The following is a 5000-nucleotide window of genomic DNA, read 5'->3' as shown; positions in this document are numbered from 1 at the left end:
AGAGAGAGAGAGAGAGAGAGAGAGAGAAGTTATGATGAAAAGTGATAAGTAAATGAATAAATATGATGAAACAAAATAAAGAGAGAGAGAGAGAGAGAGAGAGAGAGAGAGAGAGAGAGAGAGAGAGAGAGAGAGAGCCGCTTAAACATTTGGAGATTAAAATACCCCACAACTGCACTGGGCGAACTATTTAGCATATTTTAGTTGCAGCCAAGATAAAACGCCTACCAAACTAAGACAGCGCCATAGTAGTATAAACTGGTACAAAATGCAGCCGCTACAGCATATTAAAACAAGGCCACCGAAAATAGATCTATCTCTCGGTGGTCTCGGTATAATGCTGAATGAGCCGCGGCCCATGAAACTTTCAGCCACGGCCAGGTTGTGGCATGTCCTATATCTTTGCCAGAAGCGCAGTTATGGCTAAATTTAACCTTACATAAAATTTTTAAAAACTACGGAGGCTAGAGGGCTGCAATTTTGTATATTTGATGATTTAAGGTGGTGGATGATTAACATACCAATTTGCAGCCCTCTAGCCTCAGTGGTTTTTAAGATCTGAGGGCGGACAGAAGAAGTGCGGACAGAAAAGAGTTTGGACAGAAAAAGTGCGGAAAGAAAAAGTGCAGACAGAAAAGAGTTTGGACAGAAAAAGTGCGGAAAGAAAAAGCACGGACAGAAAAGAGTTTGGACAGAAAAAGTGCGGAAAGAAAAAGCGCGGACAGAAAAGAGTTTGGACAGAAAAAGTGCGGACAGAAAAGAGTTTGGACAGAAAAAGTGCGGACAGAAAAGAGTTTGGACAGAAAAAGTGCGGACAGAAAAGAGTTTGGACAGAAAAGGTGCGGAAAGAAAAAGTGCAGACAGAAAAGAGTTTGAAACAGAAAAAAAGTGACAGAAAAAGTTTGGAAAAAGTGCGGAAAGAAAAAGTGACAGAAAGAGTTTGGACAGAAAAAGTGCGGACAGAAAGAAAAGAGTTTGGACAGAAAAAGTGCGGAAAAACAGAACAGAAAAGTTTGACAGAAAGGTGCGGACAGAAAAGAGTTTGGACAGAAAAAGTGCGGACAGAAAAGAGTTTGGACAGAAAAAGTGCGGACAGAAAAAGTGTGGACAGAACAAGTGCGGACAGAATAAAGCGCGGACGGACAGACAAAGCCGGCACAGTAGTTTTCTTGTACAGAAAACTAAAAGAAACGACTCTTGAGGTAAACTAAGCTGAAACAATCTCCATCCGGTGGAATAATTGAAGAGTGAGAACATTTCTGCCTCCACGCTTCTAAAGGACAGTTTTTCCCAGCTTAATTTAAACGTTTTTATTTTTCACGTCTGTGTGTATTTATTTTTTTGTTCCCAAGAGTTTATGTTTGTGTGAGTTTTTTTTTTTGCTTTGTGTCAAGCGAAACCAAGCGTGAATGTTCATAGAACGACGAGATCTCTCTCTCTCTCTCTCTCTCTCTCTCTCTCTTTCTCTCTCTCTCTCTCTCTCTCTCTCTCTCTCTCTCTCTCTCTCTCTCTCTCTCTCTCTCTCTCTCTCATTACATTTACTGCTATCACGTTTGCCTTCTGTTCATTACATGAAAACGTATAGAAATTGTATACTCCTGGTCCCGGTAAAATTGACCGATAAATAGTTATTATTATTATTATTATTATTATTATTATTATTATTATTATTATTATTATTATTATTATTACTAAAGTAAAAAAGCCTATTTCTTTTAAACCATATATTAACACATCCACAGTTAATTAAAATAAAAAATAAACAATTAAAGAAATCAAACTACATATCAAGCTAGCATACATAATCTGCAAACATCGCCTCAGGCGCCCTTATTGCCCGGAACTCCGATAGGGACCCGCTGGAACGCGTAACAAGGCTTCAAGGATAATCTCGTATATAATGGCGAGGATGCACCTGGCTCCCTCCCTCTCTTGACATCTCTCATGCATAATATCATTCTCAGGAACTTGAGAGAGAGAGAGAGAGAGAGAGAGAGAGAGAGAGAGGAGAGGGGAAGGGGGAAGGAATCACACTCGTATTTGGAGTGGATAATTTCGTGTCTTTCATCCTTTTAAATTTCTCCAACGCTGTTTCTGCGTCGAGGTTACATAACTCATTTCTCTCTCTCTCTCTCTCTCTCTCATTTACGGAAGGTTATAGGATACGCGCCTCTTAAAGAAGATATAGAGTCACCATGTCAAAGGCTATATGAACTTGAAGAAGAGTAACCACAAGGAAAAGAATCTTGGCCATACAACGCTAGACCTATGCTTATCGATTCAACCATTATTTTAATTATTCTGTCCTTCCTTTAAGAACAAATTTCCCTCCATATAGGTCAAAATTGCTTTATTAAAGTAGGCTTTGTTTATTACTTCTCCCTAACGATCATCCAAAAGCCCTAGAATAAAAAAAAAAATGACATTAGATTGCTTAACCTTTTCGCCTGGTCTCTGTTGGTTCACAAGACGCCGAGAATGGCGGGAAAACGAAAATCGTATTTTGCTGAACGATTTTCAAAAACTTTCGGTATTGTTGCAGTAATGTTTAATTTGCCTGTAAAAAATAACATATTCTTATGATAATAAAAGAGGTGGAAAGGGAACATAATGATTTTTTGTGCATTGTACGATAACTTCGATTGCCTAGTGAATGAGGGCTGCTACTGAGGATGGCGGGGAAACGAAAGTCATATTCTGATAAGCGTGTTTCCAAAAAACTGTCGCTATGTTGTTGCGGTAATGATTAATTTAACAGTAATAACACAACATATTCTGATAATGATTAAACGAGGTGATAAAGTGCTGTAATTATTTTAGTATATCGCACGATAACATCTATCACTTCACGAACTAGATGCTGGTCTGGTCTGATAATGTAAGCGACCGCCTTGGGGATCCTCCCTCAGTGACTCGAGTTTTTTTAGTGAGTGAAGATGTGTCGCTCCGGTACCAAACTCCACCCCCCCATTTTTTCCCCCAAAGAGACCGTGTTTTTCTTAAAACATATTATGTGTTTTGTAAACAAGAGAATAAGTTACTTACAATAAGTAGGAAGTGCTTTAGGCAGCCGAGATAACGGTACAAAAACAAATAAAGCCGGCATAAAAGTGTGAATCTTACTGAGACGACACGTTTACGTCAAGGGAAACAATTTCGCTTTATATCAAGAGACGTAATTGGCTTTAACTGACGAATGTGGAATATTTATATGTTTTGGATAAAAAGAAACGTTACTTAGAAAGTTAAGGCTGCGTACCAAAAGCATTATGGAAAAAAAAACAGGCCTGCATTGTGGTTTAATATAGCAGGGCTGAGTATAGGCCTAGGCATGAACTGCAAGACGGTTTTCAAGTCTCTGTTTCTTAATAGGCCTAATGATGCAGCCTCGTGTATTGACGATATAAATTAGCCATCGAACGACCTGTGTAAAACAAATACGGTTGGGGAAACATACTTTTTCTTTGGTTGAATGCAAAATGGAGTATGACTTAGGCCTAGTGCGTGAATTGAAAGACTTCGCCCCTAAATGCTGTTTCCCTATAGGCCTACTGACGCAACCAGTGTATTTATAATATAAATTTGTTGTCGAACGACTTGTGCAAAACAAATATAACGAGTGACGCGGAAAATACAGTTTGCAGTTGAATGTGAGATGGAATATGTCTTAGGCCTAGTGCGTGAATTGCAAGACCTTGGTCCAAGCCTCGGTTTCCCTGTAGGGCCAGTGACACAGCCCCATGTATTGACGGTGTAAATTAGCTAACGAACGACTTATGTAAAACAAATATGACCGTGGAAATTACATTGTCAGTGGGTGAATCTAAAGTGCAGTATGACTTTAGGCCAAGTGCCCGTATTGAAAGCCTTCGACCCATGCCACGGTTTCCCTATAGGCCTAATGACGTAGCCAATACATTTATGATGTAAATTATCCATAGAACAACTTGTGTAAAACAAATATGACGAATGACTGGGGGGAATATTACGTTGTCTATGGTTGAACGGAGTGTGATTTAGGCCTAGTGGGTGAATTGAAAGACTTGGTCCCAAGCGCCGGTTTCCCTATAGGCCTAATGACACAGCCCCCATGTATGTACGAAGTAAATTAGCCATCGAACAACTTGTGTAAAACAAATATTGATGGTTGACAGAGCAGAGTGGTCGAGTGTCTGTTTGGGTATTAAGAAAACGAGTAGAGAGTGCTCTTTGCCATCCAATTCTGTAGCTAAGTATGTGCCAAGGATAAATTGTGAATGGGCCTACTTGGGGTATACTGCAACTAATATATGACAAGAAGCCATTAATGATACATCAAGGGTGGTTTGGAAAGTCTTTCAAGGCTATGGAAAGGTAAGTCAATATTATGTTATTTTTTTTTACTTGGTATTTCTGAAAACCATACTTATGGTAACGGTACATGTTTATGTTAGCCAGCCAGTTAGCCGGTTTCTTACGCGCTCCTGTGCTCTCTCTCTCTCTCTCTCTCTCTCTCTCTCTCTCTCTCTCTCTCTCTCTCTCTCTCTCTCCTTTAACAAACATACCTTATAATAGTCATTAACTGCTAAATCCATACGCGCTGTAACGGCAGATGTTTATGTTAGCTAGTCAATAACTAGTCTCTCACGCGTTCTTCAGTCTCTCTCTCTCTCTCTCTCTCTCTCTCTCTCTCTCTCTCTCTCTCTCTTTGTCACTCTTTTAACAAACATAGCACGATCAACGCCTTCGTCAGTCATCAATAGAATCCCAAATATATAGCAATTCCTTAGTTATTCTCTCTCTCTCTCTCTCTCTCTCTCTCTCTCTCTCTCTCTCTCTCTCTCTCTCTCTCTCTCTCCCCTTTGGTTGAAATTAATATATGAGAATTTTCAGTGTTCCTGTATTTTTTTTTTGTAATTCCTACACATCACATTCTCTCTCTCTCTCTCTCTCTCTCTCTCTCTCTCTCTCTCTCTCTCTCTCTCTCTCTCTCTCTGTCCTCTGGTTTAAAGTAATATATA

General features: G+C 39.5%; 1 protein-coding gene and 1 long non-coding RNA gene across 3 annotated transcripts in view; one reads left to right on the top strand and one right to left on the bottom strand.

Moving 5' to 3' along the window:
* LOC136834883 (zwei Ig domain protein zig-8-like) overlaps positions 1–5000 on the bottom strand; it is a 66903-nt gene that overhangs the window by 14070 nt on the left and 47833 nt on the right. The window lies entirely within an intron of this gene.
* The window catches only part of LOC136834884 (uncharacterized), a 411316-nt gene continuing 409223 nt past the window's right edge, over positions 2908–5000 (top strand). For both annotated transcript variants that reach the window (XR_010851906.1, XR_010851907.1), the window contains exon 1: positions 2908–4353. This is a non-coding gene — a long non-coding RNA (uncharacterized lncRNA). The remainder of the gene's footprint in view (positions 4354–5000) is intronic.

Source organism: Macrobrachium rosenbergii, chromosome 54 (genome assembly GCF_040412425.1).
Source record: "Macrobrachium rosenbergii isolate ZJJX-2024 chromosome 54, ASM4041242v1, whole genome shotgun sequence".
Lineage (NCBI taxonomy): Eukaryota > Metazoa > Arthropoda > Malacostraca > Decapoda > Palaemonidae > Macrobrachium > Macrobrachium rosenbergii.
Note: the sequence above shows the minus strand (reverse complement) of the source record. Positions and strands in the feature narration are given on the sequence as shown.